This window comes from Theropithecus gelada, chromosome 3 (genome assembly GCF_003255815.1).
Source record: "Theropithecus gelada isolate Dixy chromosome 3, Tgel_1.0, whole genome shotgun sequence".
In the NCBI taxonomy this organism is placed as follows: Eukaryota; Metazoa; Chordata; class Mammalia; order Primates; family Cercopithecidae; genus Theropithecus; species Theropithecus gelada.
Window position 1 is genome coordinate 153470095 of NC_037670.1, and position 21080 is coordinate 153491174.

Genomic DNA, 21080 nt, shown 5'->3' on the forward strand with positions numbered 1-21080 from the left:
ATTCTCATGGGGCTGTAAAAGGGCTTAGATGAAGTAATGCAGATAAGGCTGAGAGACTGAAAATATAAACAGACAATGGCCAGATCATATATGACAATAGAACTCTGGCCCACAACCTCTGCAGCAACCCGTCCAGGAAGCCAAACCACAGCCTCTGCAGCAATCAGGCCAGAACAGTCAGAACTTGACCAAGTCAGTAAGTGCAGCTGTCCTAACTTCTGACCCCACTTCCAACTCAGGACCAAGCACAGAAAGCCAAATATGGTCCCCAATCCAATCACACTGGATGCTCCATTTCTAGTCAGTCTACCTCTAGCTTTCCCATGCCAACAAGTTCCAAGCAAGGCATAGCTGAAGACTTCCATGTTTCACTATAAAACTTTGCACAGCCCTGCCTGCCTGAGTCTCTGACAAATGCGAGTAATGGTGGCTGAGTCCCTGGCTAAAGCAAGCTCTGAATAAACAGCTTCTGTTTCTTCTCACTTGGGTGGTTTTTTATTTCCACAGTGCTTAACACTGTGCTTTCAGACTTAGTAATTGCCCAATACATTTTATATAGAGCAGTAGAATTGTTTTGTCAAATGAAACTTTAAACAGAATTCCAATAGATAAAACAAATAAAAGTGGCATTTCAATCGTTTATTTTATCTAAGTCAGTCAATAATAAAGGTAGGACTTTTGCAGTGATCTCAATAACATTAAATGAACATGATGGCTGATCCTTGCAACCACAAGATTTTTTAAAATCCTGATTCACATCATAAGAAGTTGCAAATGCCAAATTTCTGTTTTCTTTTAAACAGGTCACTTTGCAATTAAATATCTGTGGAACCTCTGAAGCACCTCTTGAAAACTCTAGGGCTCTCAGAAACATGGAGTAAAAACTTACCTTGATGTGAGGTCAGGGTACAGGGTCTTGATTTCAGTCCTAGTGATGCTGCCAATCTGCTGGGTAACCTTAGGCATGACCCTTGACCTCTGAGATTTGTTTCTCCCTTGTACATGGAAAGAGCTGAACTAAAGAACTTCTCAAAATTTAGTGTGCATGGATAATCACATGTATATACTGGAGGAGGGGGTGTGCTCACTTAAAATGTAGGTTTCTGACCCACCCAGTGGCTTCTGAGTCAGGGCCCTGGAATATGCATTTTAATAAGCACAGCTGATTCTGGTGCTGGTGACAATTGGGCATAATTTGAGCAGCACAGGAGCAAATGGTCTTTTAGGTCCCTTCTTGTTCTGATGTGTGTGATTCAGGTGGGATTGTTGAAGAGAAGTCACTGGGCTGCAACACTGGAAGAGGAAAAGTGAAGGAGAAAACCATTCAACAGTGGGGAAAAGGCTTGTTTGTTTGTTTGTTTGTTTTTAAGCCTATTGTGTCAATATTCTACTTTATTTCTTTTTTCTTTTCTTTTCTTTTTTCTTTTTTCTTTTTTTGAGATGCAGTCTCGCTCTGTCGCCCAGGCTGGAGTGCAGTGGTGCGATCTTTGCTCACTGCAATCTCTGCCTCCTGGGTTCAAGCGATTCTCCTGCCTCAGCCTCCCGACTAAGTGGGATTACAGGTATCCACCACCACACCTGGTCAATTTTTGTATTTTTAGTAGACACAGGGTTTCCCCATGTTCGCCAGGCTGGTCTTGAACTCCCGACGTCAAGTGATCGGCCCACCTGGACCTCCCAAAGTGCTGGGATTACAGGTGTGAGCCACCACTCCCGGCCAACATTCCACTTTTGAAAGCCCCCATGACCCTGGTCCAGAAGGACTTGGATTCCTGGCCCTGATCTTCAAGCCCTTTGTAGAGGCAATTCACATTTTATTCTCCGTGAGACCATAGGAAGAAAAAAAAAAAAAGCACCCTCAAATTTCCCAACACCATGCCCTAAATTTCAATGCGCCAGAGATGAAATGCAGCTTGCGAAATGCCTCCCTGCTCTTCTGCTCCACAGTTTTTCCACAGCTTGGCTTGGGGCAAGAGGAGACAGAGGAGGGTTTGGCCAGTCCGGAATCTAGCCCTCGAAGCCGGATTAAACCCAGGCCACAGCTCATGCACTCCGACTCCTCTTGAGTCTGCAACTGGGTCCCAGCTCAGTGTGGCCATATCGCCCTCTTGGGGTAGGGAGCGGGACTCCGCCTGGCGAGGGGAACAGACGCCAGGGGCTGACTGTAGCAAAGAAGCTCTTCTTGGATCCCAGGCAGGCGCGAGGAGGGAAAAAAGGTATTACCAGACAGACGCTCTTCATTATGACTTTTTCTATTTTTTCCTCTCCCTTTCTGCTTCCCAAACCCAGTTCTCCCACTTATCCTTGCCCGCTATTAAAAACTGTTTTGTCATGAGAAAACCTGCAGTTTACAAGGTGTTTTCACAAACTTCGTCTCATGTGAGACACTCTCACTGCCTTTTCTCACTTCTCTTCCTCTTCCAGAATGAGAAGGAAAAAACAAAAAAACAAACAAAAAAAACTGAAAAAAATTTACAAATGCCTTTCTAGTATTTTGCATAAGGGTAGGCTCGCCCACACCCTTGGTTTAGGTTCTAGGACCAGTTATCTTGGAGCTGAGATCATAACCTTCACCCCTGTAAAGACCCCTTAGCTTTGTGGTCACAAATAGAGTCTTAAACTTGCCAGGGCTTGGTCACAAGAAGAGAGAGCAAAGCATATGACCAAAGCGGCACAAGGCCGCTAAACAATTGTTTTTTGTTTCATCAACTTTTTTTTTTTTTTTAAGAGGCGGGGTCTCAGTGTGTTGCCCAGGCTGGACTTGAACTCCTGGGCTCAAGCAGTCCTCCCACCTCGGCCTCCCAAGTAGCTAGGATTACAGGTACACACTGGTGTACCTAGTGTACACTAGTGTAACTAGTCTGGCTAATTAACTTTTAATTTAATTTAATTTTGAGATGGAGTCTCCCTCTGTCGCTCAGGCAGTAGCTCCATCTCGGTTCACTACAACATCCGCCTCCTGGGTTCAAGCGATTCTCCTGCTTCAGCCTACCGAATAGGTGAGACTACAGGCGAGTGCCACTACGCCCAGCTAATTTTTGTATTTTTAGTAGAGACAGGGTTTCACCGTGCTAGCCAGGATGGTCTTGATCTCCTGACCTCGTGATCCACCCGCCTCGGCCTCCCAAAGTGCTGGGATTACAGGCATGAGCCACCGTGCCAGGCCTATTTTTTTTAGATAGTCTCACTCTGTCACCCAGGCTGGAGTGCAGTGGTACTGATCTTGGCTCACTGCAACCACTACCTCCAAGGTTCAAACGATTCTCTTGCCTCAGCCTCCCGAATAGCTGGGATTACAGGCATGTACCACCACACCCAGCTAGTTAATTAACTTTAAAAAATAATAATCAAATTATGGGCTACGTGTGGTGGCTCATGTCTGTAGTCTCAGCACTTTGGGAGGCCGAGGCAAGTGGATCACTTGAGGTCAGGAGTCCCAGACCAGCCCGGCCAACATGGTGAAACCCCATCTCCATTGAAAACACAAAAATTAGCTGGGCATGGTGGCATGCACCTGTAGTCCCAGCTACTCAAGAGGCTGAGGCAGGAGAATCACTTAAACCCAGGAGGCGGAGGTTGCACCAGGCAGAGATTGCGCCACTGCACTCCAGACTGAGTGACAGAGCAAGACTCCATATCAAAAAAAAAAAAAAAAAAAAATTTTAATCAAACTATAACAAAATCAGAAAAATGTGCAAATCATAAATGTACCATTCAAATAATTTTCACAGAGTACACTTGTGTAACTAAGCCTCCAGATCAAAAAAGAGAACATTACCAGCATTCCCTAATGCCCCCCTTCATTTTCCTTCCAGTCACAAATCACCCCCACCATAACTCCTATTATGATTTTTAACATCATAGATTAATTTTATCTGCTTTTGAATTTCATATAGAAGGAATCACACAATATGTACTCACATATATGCCTTTTGCTGAACACTGTGAATTAATCTATGTTGTTGTACACCATTCTTTCCTATTGTGCTAGTATGCCATTGTAGAAATATACCACAATGTATCCATTTTATACATGGTAGACATTTCGCGTATTTATAGTTTAGGCCTATTATAAGAGTGCTTCTTTGAACACTCTTGTATTCATGAAAAAACAGCATTTTCTAGAGTGATCAAAGGGATTAATGGGACATTTATGTACCTAGAAACATGATTTATATATATGGATATAAGAAAACTACAGGCATTATGAATCCTATTTATTTATTGAATTTCCATGTTTATTGCAGCACTATTGACAATAGCCAAGATATAAAATCAACCTACAAGTGTCCATAATCAAATGAACGGGTAAAGAAAATGTGGTATATATCACAATGTAGTATTATTCAGTCATAAGAAAAGAAAATCTTGTCATTTTCAATCATGTGGACGAACCTGGAGTACATTATGTTCATTGAAATAAGCAGACACAGAAAAACAAATACCTCATAATCTCACTCATATGTGGAATCTAAACAAGTTGACCTCATTGAATCAGAGAGCAGAATGGTGGTTACCAGAGGCTGGGGTTTTGCGGGGAGAAGGTTTGGGGAGATGTCTGTCAAAGCACACCTAATTACAGTTAGGTAGGAGGAATAAGCTCAAGAGATCTGTCACACAGCATGATGACCGTAGTTAATGATGATATATTCCATCTTTGAGGAATGTTAAGTGCTCTCACTACAAAAATGATAACTCTGTGAGGTAAAGTACTTAATTGGCTAGGATTAAGCCTTCAACAATGTATATATACTTCAAAACACCATGTTATAAATGATAAATGCATAAAATTTTATCTGACAATTTAAAAATTAAATAAATTATATATCAATATCTATATCGATCTACCTATATATATCTATCTACACATATATATGTGTGTGTGCGTATATATATATATGTATTTTTTTTTCCCCTGAGTCAGGGTCTCACTCTGTCACCCGGTTGGAGTGCAGTGGTGAAATTATGGCTCACTGAAGTCTCTACCTCCCGTGCTCAAGTGATCCTCCCACCTCAGCCTCCCAGCTAGGTGGAACTAGAGGTGTGCACCATCATGCCTGGCTGTTTGGAGGGTGTGTGTAGAGACAGAGTCTCACTATGTTGTACTGGCTGGGTCTTGAATTCCTGGGCTCAAGCATTCCCCTCGCCTCGGCCTCCCAAAGTGCTGGGATTAGAAGCTTGAGCCACTATGCCTGGCCAAAAAAACTAAATAAAATTTTAGAACACGTTATGAAAGGACAGCAGTAGGCTGGGCACAGTTGGCTCACGCCTGTAATCCCAGCACTTTGGGAGGCCGAGGTGGGTGGATCACCTGAGGTCAGGAGTTCGAGACCAGCCTGGCCAACATGGGGAAACCCTGTCTCTACTAAAAGGACAAAAATTAGCCAGGCGTAGTGGCACATGCCTGTTATCCCAGCTACTCGGGAGGCTGAGGCAGGAGAATCGCCTGAACCCCGCAGGCGGAGGTTGCAGTGAGCCGAGATCATGCGCCATTGTTCTCTAGCCTGGGCAACAGAGTGAGTCTCAGAAAAAAAAAAAAAAGGAAGAAAGGATAGCCATATTCCAAATACTGAGTCTGTGTCTTTGTCATAACCTTAGCTGAAATTATCAAAAATATATAGTTCTTGTGGTGTTTTTGTTGTTCCACTATTTCGTCCTAAGCATACAAACTCTGATGATTACCAGCGTGTTTAACACACAGCACACAACACGGAAGCCACTGAAGTACTTTAGGACTTTGACTTTAACCTCGTGCACCTGGAGTTTCTAGTGCTGATGGTGATGGCGTGGAAGACACCGCAGAGGCAGGAAGTGGTAACAGTTCCATTTCTGGCCACTCTGAACACAGAATAAAGTTTGTATCCAAAATCACTGAAGAAATGTTTCAAACCACAAGCTTCCGCAGGCCAGGCACAGTGACTCACACCTGTAATCTCAGCATTTTGGGAGGCTGAGGTGGGAGGATGGCTCGAGCACAGGAGTTTGAGACCAGCCTGGGCAACATAGTGAGACCCCATCGCTACAAAACAAACAAAACAAAACAAAAACAAAAGCTTCCACAGTCTCTGAGAATTTCCTAGAATGACCAAGGACTTGGTTATAGTTAGGTAACTAAGAATAAAAACTATGGACTGTGAACTGCACCCATTAAAATAAAGGAAGACATCATATATGAAAGTGAGAAATAGGCCAGGCGCAGTGGCTAACGCCTGAAATCCCAACACTATGGGAAGCCAAGTCAGGAGGATCACTTGAGACCAGGAGTTCAAGACCAGCCTAGGCAACATTGTAAAACCCTGTCTCTCATGCATCACTTACAAAACTTATAAGTAAACCACAAATGGCCTGTCCACTTATATTTTCTTCATGCCTCTTACATTTCAGAGTTCTTAATCTTCCATAGAAAAGTGTATATGAATGATGTCCTCCGAAACCTTTCCTGTCTTTCCTTAAATGTAAATTCTCAAGGCTACAGCTTCCATATCTTCCCAGTATCATTTTTTGGAATGAATGTTTTTTTTTTTTTCCGAGACGGAGTCTTGCTCTGTCGCCCAGGCTGAAGTGTAGTGGTGCAATCTCCACTCACTGCAACCTCCGTCTCCCAGGTTGAAGCAATTCTCCTGCTTCAGTCTCCTGAGTAGTGGAATTACAGGTGCGCACCACCATGCCCAGCTAATTTTTGTGTCTTTAATAGAGATTTTCACCATGTTGGCCAGACTGGTCTTGAACTGGCTGGTCTCAAACTCCTGACCTCATGATCTACCCACCTTAGCCTCCCGAAGTGCTGGGATTACAGGTGTGAGCTACCGCACCCGGCCTGGAATGAATCTTTTATGCCCTGCTCTGGCAAAAGGTCTTGTGTGAAATGAGAAGACATAACTGGGTGTTTGGCTTCTGTCTCCTGTCTCTTCATATTCCAGGGCTCTTTCCTTTGCTCCAGGCAGGTGATCACGTCTGGCTTAGATATAGCAAAACCCAGGGGGGCCAGGTTACTGTAGTTGTCTAACATCACATCCCTATACAAATTCTGCTGTGCAGGGTCCAGGCATCCCCACTCCTCTGGAGAGAATACAGCCACATCCCTGAATGTCAACAGACTCACTTGCCAGCTTCTAGGGTGTCCTGGTGTTCTCCCTATGGATCTCTGAGTACCTGCAGATCACAGGTCTGCCGATCACAGCCCATTCTTGTGTTAGTTTTTGGGAAATATATGCACACCTTTCTGTTGGCTTCATAACTAGGAGTGAAATTGCTGGGTCATAGGATTGCTTTCACTGATACCTCCAGCTTTCCAAAGTGGTGTATTAATTTACACTCCCATCAGCATTATATAAGAGTTTCATGTTCTTTACAACAATTGGTATGTTATTTTTCATTTAGTTATCCTGGTATGGGGGTAATGGTATTTATTGCCTTGTTCTTTTAATTTACATTTCCTTAATGACTAAAGTACGTTTTCAGGAACTTATCAGCCATTTGGTTTGGATATCTTCTTTTGTCAAGTGCCTATTTAAGGCTTTTAGGCAAACAATTTAAAGTCTGAATTTATCCACCATGAATGTGATAAGAGCATTGTTAAGAACTCAATTTAATCCCAAACAAGCAAGTTCTATTCATGAGTGACATCGAGAGATAATCCTTACACCTGTATGGTATTTGCATGATCTCATTTGACTAATACAGCAAGTACTCTGGAAAGTAGAAGGCTGAGGTTGTTTTACCTGGAAGGAAGCTGTCTTGGAGGGGTTGTGACATGTTCAAAATAAGTGGCAGAACCAAGATTCTCAAGGTTTTGCAACTTCCTGACCAAATATTCATTTCACCATAGTAGTTCTTAACTCCATTTAATTCCTTTATAATAAATATTTTATATCATCCCCTTTACTACAATGAAATTAAATGTATACTTTCAAAAGATAATCAAGCCAAACACGGTGGTGCCCACTTGTAGTCCCAGATACTCAGGAGGCTGAGGCAAGAGGATCTGCTTGAGTCCCTGGGGTCTGAGGCTGTAATATGCCATGCTCATACTGGTGAATAACCACTGCCCTCCAGCCTGGGCAACAGAGTGAGACCCTATCTCAAAAAAAAAAATGATAATCAATATATTGCCTCTATGTTATAAAGGAGAAATAAAAGGGTAGTACTTTATAATAAATAATTACTGGCCTGGCACAGTAACTCATGCCTGTAATCCCAGAACTTTGGGAGGCCAAGGTGGGAAGATCACTTGAACCCAGGAGTTCAAGAACAGCCTGAGCAACACAGGGAGATCCTCTCTACAAAAATTTTTTTAAAAATAGCCAGGTGTGGTGGAACATGCCTGTGGTGCCAGTGACTTGGGAGGCTGAAGTGGGAGGATCATTCAGGATTGCTTAGGCCTGGGAGGTGGAGGCTGCATTGAGCCGTGATCACACTATTGCACTCCAGCCTGGGCAACAGAGAGAGACTCTGTCTAAAAATAAAATAATAATTACAATGATTACAAATAGAATAATTAATAACTAAATAATTATAAAGAAAAATAATAAATTCTGGGCACAGCTGTATTAGAACATGTAATGGAATGATAGATAGTTTCCTCTACACACAGACTGTCTCTGCTGTCCCTGACATAATTTTCCACATTGGTGAACAGCTCTAGGTAAAACTGTGAACAAAACAAAGTACAATAATCTTTTATATGGTAGTTGTATTCCAGAGAAATTAACTGTGTTAATTTTTGACGTTTTTAAAACCATTTTCTGAGTTTTAGGCTCAGATAATTATGGACAGTTTTTCACCTACATGAATATCTGAGGATACATTCGAAAGCTGGACAAGTCTTTATTTTACAGGATTGTCACATTCATTGCAGAACAACATAGCAGCCCTGGCCCCATGCGCCCTAAATGGCGGTAGGGTCCTGCAATCATTGTGACAACCTGCAGCTCCTTGGGGCGGTACTTCTCCTACTGACAACACTACACTACATGCACTGTCCAGCAAATGTCCAGCCTGAAATAGGCAATGTAACCAAAAAGCTAAGGTTTGGCTGAGAAAGACCTGGGTTTGGCACTCAGTCATTCACTCTCAGTGAGACCCCAAGTAAGCCGCTTCACATCTCTGAGCCTTGGTGTCCCAACTATGAGGCTGGCCTCTGCATTTTGTAGCAGCGGCAGCATTTACTGTGTCTCACTGCACCTGCTGCAAGCTGCTTGGAGCAAGTCTCTGTCCTTCCCACTCCATCGCTTAGCTGCTCGATCAACCACCCAGCCCTGCCCCACATTGGCAGCGATTTGCTAAGTTGACCAGTTAGTTACTCACGCACATAGTGCTTTTGATCTTCCCACTCCCTGTTGATAAATATGTTCAGCAGTAACATGGTAGATATTAGTATGAACTATCACCATCAGGAAAAAGGTGTTGAAATGTATATCTATTGGCTCAGTTGAAAATACTCCTTAAGGCTTTAGCTGTTGAAAAAATATACTGTTTGACACTTTCTCAAGTCCAAATGCAGTAGCTCATCGTAACCAAAATCTTGGTAAATATAACACCTTCCCATTGGGATTCCACCTGCAGGCCTTGCTAGCACATGCCTTCTTGAAATGTGTGATAATTAACTGCTTGAAAAAACAGAAATCAAATTAGTGACTGACGTCACAGTGGATTCAAAAGTATGACTACAGCTTAAATGCAAACGCACAGGAGTGCAGAATATGAACATATCATTGTTAAAGTACAGTTTTTTAAAAAAGTTGATAACATGAACGTATACAAATATCAAATTAACATGCATCAAACATTTTATTCAACTCAATTAATAAAGGAACCAATAAGATGTTACAACAAATTTGAATGAGAATTTTACCTACAGAGGTTTATATTCTCCACTGGGCAAGGTATGTTTGTTTGTTTGTTTGTTTTTTGAGACAAGCTCTCGCTCTGTCACCCAGGCTAGAGTGCAGTGGCATGATCTCGGATCACTGCAGCTCGACCTCCCGAGTTGAAGCAATCCTCCTGCCTCAGTCTTGAGTAGCTGGGATTACAAACATGCGCCACCATGCCGGGCTAATTTTTTTGTATTTCTTGTAGACATGGGGTTTCACCGTGTTGCTCAGGCTGATCTCAAACTCCTGAGCTTAAGCGATCTGCCTGCCTCGGCCTCCCAAAGTGCTGGGATTATAGGCATGAACCACTGTGCCCGGCTAGACAAAGTATTTTTAAAGTTCTATGAAGAGGAATCATTTGCATTACTATGGACAAGAAGCATTTGTATTGCTGCCAATTTCTACAACTTAACTTCTACCCTAAAGGCTGTAAAACAATCTGGCCTCCTATTGCTGCTGTAGCATATTACCCATAAACTCCATAGCTTAAAGCAACACAAATTTATCTTACAATTCAGTTGGAGTATCTGACAGTTGGAGGACAGAAGCCCTAAATGGGTTTACTTGGCTGAAATCAAGGTGTTGGTGGGGCTGTGTTCCTTCCAGAGGCTCTAGGGGAAATCTGTTTCTTCACTTTTTCTACCTTTTTTTTTTTTTTTTTGAGAGGGAGTCTCTCTCTGTCACCCAGGCTGGAGTGCAGACTACACCCTACAATCCACTGAAAGGACACCCAATAATCTCTTTTGCACTTTTCCTAGTCTTTAACAGTTTTTCCTGGCAATGTCAAGGCTCATAGCAAGGGCAATTTTGCAAAACACAAGATCACACAGCCCTGGGCCCATGGTCCCTGTGAACAACCAACCACCTGAGCAGGGGAGCAGCTGCCACTTTCACCAGGACATGGTCACTTTGTTCCTACCCAGCCAACTTGGCTTGTTTCCCTTGGTCTCTGCAAGGGTTAGAGTTTTTCACCCCTGGTTACTGATTAATCACATTATATTCCCTTCCCTCCATCCTGGAGGGATGAAAACAGAGCAGAAACATTTAGTCTATAAACTAGGAAAGAGTTAGAAGGAGACAACGAGGGAAAAGAGACACACAAGTATTAATAGGACACGGACAAAGCCAAACCTTATCCACTTCATAATTTTGTGTAGATCTGACGTTGTTCCAGGGCTGCGGCAGCAAGTAGAGGCAACAGAGAATGGGGTGGAGATGTCTCTCCACACTGACCTCTTTCCCGAACCCATTTGGCTCTTGTGGAATAAGGGGGAGCCAGGACATCCCCTATAACAAATCCAAGATGGCTTCACCCTGTTAACTGTGTGGACATGGTGAAATAGAAGTAACTAGTCACTCTTGATTAAGCCAACAATTTTCAAACTACTCCTGCTCAAAGCTCCATTTAACACTGACTTTTCCTGCTGGTTAGTTACTCATCTCCTCCTTGCTGAGCAAATCCTCCTAAACAAATGGCAATTAACTAAGACATAATGAGGAGCTGCCTGATGGAAGCCAGAACATAGTTTCAGTCAAAGCCAGAGTAATTCATTCCTTCCCTGAACAAACACCAACTGAGCCTCTGCTGAGTGCTAGGCACCAGACTGACTCCATGGAAAATAAAAAGAAGCCCACAGTCCTGCCTTCAAGGAGCTCCCAGTCCAGTGGGTGGAGAGGTGAGGGTGAAATTGCATGTCCAAAAGCAAAGAGAGGGAAGCAGAGAATTTCAGAATGTTGGGAGAGCAGTAGAGAAAGCACGAAGATGTAGACACAAAGGGCTGTGTTCTTGGCTGGGAACTTCAGGTAGAAAGAAGTGGCTGGAGCTAAGAGTGAATGGGAGGTGAGACTGCAGAAGGAGAGGAGGGCCAGGCTAATGTAAGCATGCCTTGAAACTGGGGTTCAACGAGTCCTTCATTTGCTAGGTGTTTGTTGAGTACTTCCTATGCACCCAATACTGAGTCAAGCCCTGCTAACATAAATACAACTGAATACGAAATGGCTCTACCCTCAATAAATCACAAGCTAGTGAAGAGAAAGAGCTATGGAAATGCTCTCAGTAGAGCAAGTTAAGTGAAAAAATAGGTGTGCTTAAGTGCTAAGCAAACTCTGCCCACAGGAATAGGGAGAGGAAGGCAGGCCCCTTGGGAGGTTTTGCAAAGGAGCCATATAATTAGTAACATGCCTCTTGGCATGTTAGAAGTAGAAGACAAGAGGAATTAGGGGATGACAACTCATGATCTACTCCAAGGGTCTATGTTTATAGATACTCTAAAGGCACAAAACTCATCACGTCCAGCTCAGTTGGGTAGTTGATGGCTCAGTACCCACTGCATCAAGACAATCTGAGGGCAGATTTCTTTTTTTTTTCTTTTTCTTTTTCTTTTTTTTTTTTTTTGAGATGGAGTTTCACTCTTGTTACCCAGGCTGGAGTACAATGGCACTATCTCGGCTCACTGCAATTTCCACTTCCTGGGTTCAAGTGATTCTCCTGCTTCAGCTTCCTGAGTTAGCTGGGATTACAGGCATGCGCCACCACACCCAGCTAATTTTGTATTTTTAGTAGAGACGGGGTTTCTCCATGTTGGTCAGGATGGTCTCGAATTCCCCGCCTCAGGTGATCTGCCTGCCTTGGCCTCTCAAAGTGCTGGGATTACAGGTGTGAGCCATTGTGCCTGACCTGAGGGCAGATTTCAATCCTGCACACATTCCTTTCTTCCCTTCTGCTGCATGTACTTCCTCCTGCATTACGTGCATTGGACTGGTTTCTCCCTGCCCTGAAGTTCTGCAGTGAAGCCCAGGATCTGGTTTCTCCCGACTTTTGACCTTGGACTCACTGTCTGGCTGCAGTGTCCTTTAAACTGCTGATTCTATGAAAGGCCTTTGGGTCACATCAACTGCTGCTACCAGTTATTCAGTAACTAACTCACAAGCTCTGAGATTCCCAATCAGGGGAGAAGGAAGAGCTTACAGGGGCTCCGCATTCGCTCCGCTTGGCTAACTTGGTGTTGTAAAGAAACTTTCTCCTTCTAGAGGTGAATTCCAGCTTTTATAGTCAGAGGAGCCAAAGTTCTGAGCCTGCAGCACCATTCCCATCCTCCCCTAGTGCTTGCCAAGGCCACAGTCTTCTTCCTCCTCCCCAGCACTGCACCAAAGCCTCTGCTGTTTCATGCTAGTCTGCTTTGTCGGCATCATTTTTTGACTCTCCCGGCCTCATAGTTTGGGGCAAGGAAAATCATAGAACAATTTCTGTTTTCCTGACCTATTGAGAAACTCTGAAATGGTTTGTGCCCCTCATGTAGTCAGAGAGACCCCAAACAGGATCCATTCTGCTGGATTCCTCATGGGACCATTTGGAATACAAAAGATCCCAGCAGGCATCAATCACCTGCCATTTCAGCTAAGGAAGGAAGACTGAGCCTCTCTTTCATAGCATTCTGCTTCCTGGCTCTGGATTTGACCTGTGTGCAAACTTCCAGGGCGGCTTGAGCATAACGATGCTATCAATCAGCTCAGATGCCCTAGGAGGTGGCCTTATACAGAAATGGTAGCCTTGTGGTATGGCACAAATGTAGGCTGGCTACCTGTCTACACCTGCTCACCAGTCTGGCCAAGCCCTGAGACTGGCTGGGCCTGTCCACAGCACTGAGGCCTATGGGGTCAACTATAGCTGTGTGCATGCCCATACAGGTAAGTGTCATTTATGCTAGGGGGTGGGACTTGCTGCGTCCCCCTCCTCCAATAACCTGCCAATTCCAATTCATGTGTACCTTCCTTTTTTTCTTCATGCTGGCATTTTTCTCCCCCCAGCTTTTTTTGAATGTCAATTAGCAATAATCATGCCTTGGATAAACCTCATTGGCTACAATACTGCCACTGTGCAAAGCTCTGGCCATTTTTTTTTTTTTTTCTGCAGGAATCTATCCATGGGCCAAACCACAGAAGTTTTGAGTCTTGAGCCAATTCATCAACCAGGGCCAGCACAATGAACCCAGATACAAACACATCCAGGCTTCTGGTTTTGGTGAATATCAATGCCAGGCACACTCTAGTGGGGATGAAGGGCGGAAAGGGGTTTGTACACATGAGACCCCAGGACAACTGGCCATGGAACTTGGGAAGCCATTGCCATTTTTATCACCCATTTGTCACAATAATACTGAGACTCACCTGTTTCAAGATCCCAGGGTGGTGCCCTGGAACCTCAAGTGGTGGCATCCTCCTCAGCCACCTGCTGGCATCACTTACAGGCCACTTACATCCTCCCAGTCACACCTCACTTTCTGACCCTGGCCTTTATCCAGTCCAGCCCAGGCCACTGGCCAAACACATGTGTTTTTAGGGTAAATAATTGCTTATGAGTGACCATCTTCCATCAGCCTCATGCCAACTGCTGCTCGTATTTACACACACTGTCTAGCACTGGGTAAAGCACTGAGTAGGCTCTTTATACGGGGTATCTATTTTCATTATCACTGTGCTATGTGGTGCTTCCTAAATACACAGTTTTTGAGTTCAGAACCATCTATCTTTCAATTGTCAGTGTGGCATTCCAACTGTAATGTAACATCTTGACACGGCCTCAAATTCAACATAATTATTTGGTTTTGTTTTGAGAGTCTTGCTTTGTCACCCAGGCTGGAGTGCAATGGCGCAGTCTCGGCTCACTGCAACCTCCGCCTCCCAGGTTCAAGCAATTCTCGTGCCTCAGCCTCCCGAGTAGCTGGGACTACAGATGTGCACCACCACCATGCCTGGATAATTTTTGTGTTTTTAGTAGCGATGGGGTTTCGCCACATTGGGCTGGCTGGTCTCGAACTCCTGGCCTCAAGTGGTCCACCAACTTTGGCCTCCCAAAGCGCTGGGATTACAGGCATGAGCCACTGCACCTGGACCAAATTCAACATAATTAAAAGTGAATTCATTCCCTCCAAATCAGGTTTTTCCTTCCATCTCCTCTATTTCTGTTACCAATTTCTCAGTCCCTGGAATTAAAAAACCTGAAAATCTTCCCCCTAAATCCTCTCTAACAATTATCTCTCATATTTAATCAGTTTTCTGATACTTTAGAATAGATTCTTTTTGAATGCGTCCCTAACCCAATAGTTCCCAACCCTGGTTGTCCATTAGAATTGTTAGAGGAGCCATTTTAAAATAAATACGTGGGTCATGGCTGGGGCCACCTCCCTCAGACAGCTGTGCGGGTTATTCACTGCACCAGGGCGAGGGGGTTGTTCCAGCTCATGCTGTGCTTGCTATGCCTTTGGCCCTGGCATGTAGCTACCTCCGATTGGAGAAAAAGAAGCCTTTTTGAACTCATACAAAGGCCCTGTAAGGGCTAAGAAAGTGGCCAGTTCCCTGAAATTCTGATTCAGCAGACGTAGTCATTTATATTTTAAATAGTTTAGTGAGATATATAAACTTTACTCTGAAGTAGTGGTGTTCCTTTCTCCCTCTTTTTGTGATATTATTGTTACACATATTACTTCTTTGTATCACAAATCCAACAGTACAACGTTATAATTATTACTTTTATATTTTTATTTAAAAAAGTTTTTTTAATTGAGACGAGGTCTCACTATTTTGCCCAGGTTCATCTCAAACACCTGGCTCATCTTGACCTCCCAAAGTGCTGGGATTACAGGCATGAGCCACTGTACCTGGCTATAACTATTACTTTGAAAGAACCTGAGAGAAGACCAAGTACATATTTATAGAGTTAGTTATATTAATCTTCTTATTTATCCTTCGTGTTCCTCTTGATTTCTTCCTATGGATTTCAGTTCCCATCTGCTGTTATTTCCTCACTCCAGTATAGCTTTGCTCCCACCTGCCTCCTTTGTGCTGTTATTGTCAAGTATACTACATTTTTACATGTCATAGGCCTAAAAATACATATTATTTTACGCAGCTGCTTTTTATGTGTACTCTAACTCGAAAACCATAAAATTCACCCCTTGATGATTATTGGTGACTAATGATGAGCATCTTTTTGTGTGCTTTTTGGCCATTTTTATCTCTTCTTTGGAGAAATGTTTATTTAGATCATTTGCCCTTTTTTAAATTGGGTTGTCTTTTTATTGTTGAGTTGTAGGGGTTATTCTTTTTTAAATCTGTCTTTGTTGTTTGTTTTTTTTTGTTTTTTGTTGTTGAGACAGAATCTTACTCTGTTGCCCAGGTTAGAGTACAGTGGCGCCATCTCGGTTCACTGCAGCCTCCACATCCCAGGTTCAAGAGATCCTCCCATCTCAGCCTCCTGAGTAGCTGGGACCACAAGTGTGCACCACCACGCCCAGCTAATTTTTTTCTTTTCTTTTTTTTTTTTTCTTTTTCTTTTTTTGGAGAGCTGGGGTTTCACCATGTTGCCCAGGCTGGTCTTGAGCTCCTGACCTCCTGGCTACCTTGACCTCCCAAAGTCCTGGTATTATAGGCATGAGCCACCATGTCTGACCCAGGAGTTACTTTTTCTATTTTCTTGATATAAGTCATCTATCAGATAAGTGATTTGGAAATGTTTTCTCTGATTCTGTGGGTTGTCCTTTCACTTTCTTTTTTTTTTTTGAGACGGAATCTCACTCTGTCACCCAGGCTGGAGTGCAGTGGCGGGATCTCAGCTCACTGCAAGCTTCACCTCCCAGGTTTACGCCATTCTCCTGCCTCAGCCTCCTGAGTAGCTGGGACTACAGACGGCCGCCACCTCGCCCGGCTAGTTTTTTGTATTTTTTTGTAGAGACGGGGTTTCACCGTGTTAGCCAGGATGGTCTCGATCTCCTGACCTCGTGATCCGCCCGTCTCAGACTCCCAAAGTGCTGGGATTACAGGCTTGAGCCACCACCCCCGGCCATCACTTTCTTAATGGTGTCCCTTACAGCACAATTTTTTTTTAAAAATGGAGTCTCACTCTATCGTGCAGGCTGGAGTGCAGTGGTGAGATCTCGGCTCACTGCAACCTCTGCAGCCCAGGTTCAAGTATTCTCCTGCCTCAGCTTCCAGAGTAGCTGGGATTACAGGGGCCTGCCACCGCACCCAGCTAATTTTTGTATTTTTAGTAGAGATGGGGTTTCACCATGTTGGCCAGGCTGGTCTTGAACTTTTGACCTCATGATCCACCCACCTCAGTCTCCCAAAGTGCTGGGATTACAGGCATGAGCTACTGCGCCCAGACTACAAAATTTTTTAAATAAAAAATAAGGTTTTAATTTTCCAATTTATCTGTTTTTTCTTTAGTTGCTTTTGCTTCTGGTGTCATGTTTAAGAAACCATGCCTAATCCAAGGTCACGAAGATTTACCTATATGGTTTTCTTATGAAAGTTTTATTTTATAATTTTAGTTCTTTTTTTTTTTTTTTTTTTTTTTGAGACGGAGTTTTACTCTTATTTCCCAGGCTGGCGTGCAATGGCATGATCTCGGCTCACCGCAACCTCCGCCTCCTGGGTTCAAGCAATTCTCCTGCCTCAGCCTCTCGAGTAGCTGAGATTACAGACATGCAGCACCACACCTGGCTAATTTTGTATTTTTAATAGAGACGGTGTTTCTTCATGTTGGTCAGGCTGGTCTCGAACTCCTGACCTCAGGTGATCCACCCGCCTCGGCCTCCCAAAGTGTTGGGATTACAGGTGTGAGCCACTGCGCCCGGCCAATTTTAGTTCTTACACTTAGGTATTGGAAACCATGTTGAGTTAATTTTTGTGTGTGCTGTAAGATATGGGTCCAACTCCCTTCCTTTATATGCAGATACCCAGTTGTCTCAGCATCACTTTTCAAAAGACGATTCTTCCTTTGCTGAATGGGCTTGACATTTGTACTTATTTCCTAGGGCCACTGTAGCAGATGACCTCAAACTGGGTGCCTTAAAACAACAGAACTTTTTTACATGTCACAGTTCAGGAGGATGGAAGTCCAAAATCAAGATGTCATCAGGGTTGGTTCTTCTGGAGGCCCCGAAAGGTAAACCATCCTACCCCTCTCTAATGCTTCTCGTAGCTGCTGGCAACCCTGGGCATTCATTGGCTTGTAGATGCAGGACTCCAATCTCTGCCTTCGTCATGTGGCATTCTCCCTGTGTCTCTCTCTGTGTGTCCTTTCTCCTAGGACACCTGTCATATTGGAGTCAGGACCCATCCTGATCTCAGGACCTCATCCTAACTTAACTAATTACGTCTTCAAAGACCCTGTTTCCAAACCGGGCTACATTCTGAGGTTCCGCATGGACATGAATTTTGAGATGACACTGTTCAACCTAGTACAGTCTACTCACTGGCACCCAAAATTCACACCCACCCCATGTACACAATATGTTCACCTTACCCCAAGACTCCCCAAAGTCTTAACCCTTCCAGTATTAACTCTAAATCCTAAATCTCATTTAAATGTCAACTCAAGAAGTCCCAAATCTCCTCATCTACATTATCTTAAAAGGTATGGGCGAGACTCTGGGAATGATCCATCTTGAGACAAAATTCCTTTCTGTTCATAGACCTGTTAAACCTAGAAAACAAGTCATCTGTTTTCTAAATGCAATGGTGGAACAGGCATAGGATGGACATATTTCCATTCCAAAAGGGAGATAAATGGAAGGAAAAAAGGGGGTTATTGGTCTAAAGCTAGTTTGCAATCTAACGGGGTCAATTCCATTAGGTTTCAAAGCCTGAGAGTAATCCTCTGTGACTTGATGCTGTGTCTTCTGGGCCTTTATGGTAGCCCTGGCTTTACACTTTCAGGCCTCTGCCTCCATGGCTCTGCCTTCAGAGTCATTCTTCCTCCATTTTATTCCATCTCTGTCTCAATCAGTCTAGACTGGCGGTGTTTGTGTTGGTATAAAATTCTCAAAAACCTTGCCTTCTGTGATGTCAAGGGAATCTATGCCAGTAGACACGAGGGTTCATCATAGATTCTTCCTGGAGAGTTACATGCCTGCCTTCTCCTGAGATGGTTGGATCCATGAGTCACAGGCCTGATCTCCTTAGCAAATGGTTGCTGAGCCTCAGCCTTGGTGCTTTCTCCAGAGCACACTTTCTCAACTTTTGCAATGTGGATAAACTGAGAGCATTCTAAACCATGAAGTTCTGATTACTTTTCACTTAACAGTTCCTTCCTCTGTTTCTTTCATTTGCATTTTACTATCAGCAACAAGGAGAAAGTAGGCCATGTCTTGGTTGTGTAGATTAGTATTTTCCATCAACTTTGGGAAGTTTTCAGCCATTATTTCTTATTTTAATTTTTTATTTTAAGTTCCGGGGTACATGTGCAGGCTATGCAGGTTTGTTACATAGGTAAACATGTGCCATGGTGGTTTGCTGCACCTATCAACCCATCACCTAGGTATTAAGCTCCACATGCATTAGCTATTTTTCCTGATGCTCTCCCTCCCCCATCCCCCACCGACAGGCCCCAATGTGTGGTGTTCCCCTCCCTGTGTCTATGTATTCAATTATTTCTTTGAATATTTTTTTCTGTCTCTTTCTCTCTCCTCTCCTTCTGGTACTACCATTATGTGTATGTTGGTGCATCTAATGGTGTCTTCTCACTTTTCTCTAATGCTCTGTTCATTTTTATCCATTGTTTTCCTCTTATGATTATATAACCTCTATTGATTGGTCTTTAAATTCACTGATTCTGTTTGTTTGTTTGTTTGTTTGTTTATTGAGACAGGGTCTCACTCAGTTGCCCAGGCTGAAGTGCAGTGGTGCAGTCACAGCTCACTGCAGCCTTGACCTCCTGGGCTCAAATGATCTTCCCACTTCAATCTCCCAAGTAGCTGGGACTACAGGTATGCACCACCATGCCAAGCTAATTTTTTTATTTTTTGTAGAAATGGGGTCATCTCGCTATGTTGCACAGGTTGGTCTTGAATTTAAGTGATCCTCCTGCCTTGGCCTCCCAAAATACTGGGATTACAGGCATAAGCCAGTGCACCTGGCCTGATTCTTATTTTTGACAGAACAAATCTATTGTTAAGTCCCTGTAGTGAATTTTTCACTTTGTTCATAGTACTTGATATTCTCTATTTGATGAGACATTGTCATCCTATCTCCCTTTACATCTTTTTGCCCCATTGTTAGCCAGGGCCTAGTAGCATGGATCTTCCCTCTCTGGTGGCTCATGATAGGGTACAGCCTTGGGGGTGCCCAGGATGTTCTCGACTACTAGAGAAGAGCATGATTTTACTTCCAAGCCTTGCTTCCTGGGAGTTGCCCTGGTCAGAGTAGTTTATTGTTCAGTCAGTGTTTGTCCAGAGGTTCTGTTTAAGGCCTTTGTGCCAATGAGGCTTCTGCCCTTTGTTTTTTTTTTTTTTTTTTTTTTTTTTTTTTTTTTTTTTTTTTTGAGACAGAGTCTCGCTCTGTCGCCCAGGCTGGAGTGCAGTGGCCGGATCTCAGCTCACTGCAAGCTCCGCCTCCCGGGTTCACGCCATTCTCCTGCCTCAGCCTCCCGCGTAGCTGGGACTACAGGCGTCCGCCACATCGCCCGGCTAGTTTTTTGTTATTTTTTAGTAGAGACGGGGTTTCACCATGTTAGCCAGGATGGTCTCGATCTCCTGACCTCGTGATCCACCCGTCTCGGCCTCCCAAAGTGCTGGGATTACAGGCTTGAGCCACCGCGCCCGGCCTCTGCCCTTTGTTAACAGGCCTGTGTGTGGTTTAGAGAATATTTTCAAGTCTGCCCCATGCAACCAGAAACATGTGCACACCCTTTCCTGACCCCTAGAGCTGAATGTGCTTCCAGCGTGCTTTGATTTCTTTTTCCCTGGCTCTCTATATGAAATTTTTAGCTGCTCTGCCATTGTGCTGTGTCATGGAGCTACCAGCCTCCTCTTAACTGCTCTCTTTCAAGGTCTCTGTTGTTTTCCACAACACCCTTAGGCAGTGTTCTCCAGGCTCTGTTCCAATACAGCCTGTGTCCTCAAGTAGAGCTCTAAAGCTCTTTGTCATTATGGGCTGCTTTTCTTGCTGGGAGAACCCCAGGACACTGCATCAGAGCTGGGGGTGGGGCCCGGTGTTGCCTGTAGTGACACCTGGCTCTGTGAGTGGGCAGTAGAGGAAGCAGGAGAAGCCACTGATCCTCTCTCATTGCCCCTCCTGGTGTAGTACCTCCTCCACTCTACAAACTGGCTGGGAGGAGAAAGGTGAAGTGATCCGGTCCCAGTATTCTCAGCCTGCCATGCCTTGAACAGAATTTCTCCCCTACAGTTGGGGTTGGGTAAGGGGAGGGAC

General features: G+C 44.0%; 1 pseudogene; it reads right to left on the reverse strand.

The window, feature by feature from the left end:
* Positions 1–5307: 5307 nt before the first annotated feature.
* On the reverse strand, positions 5308–9364 carry LOC112621684 (annotated as a pseudogene).
* Between the last annotated feature and the right edge of the window lie 11716 nt (positions 9365–21080).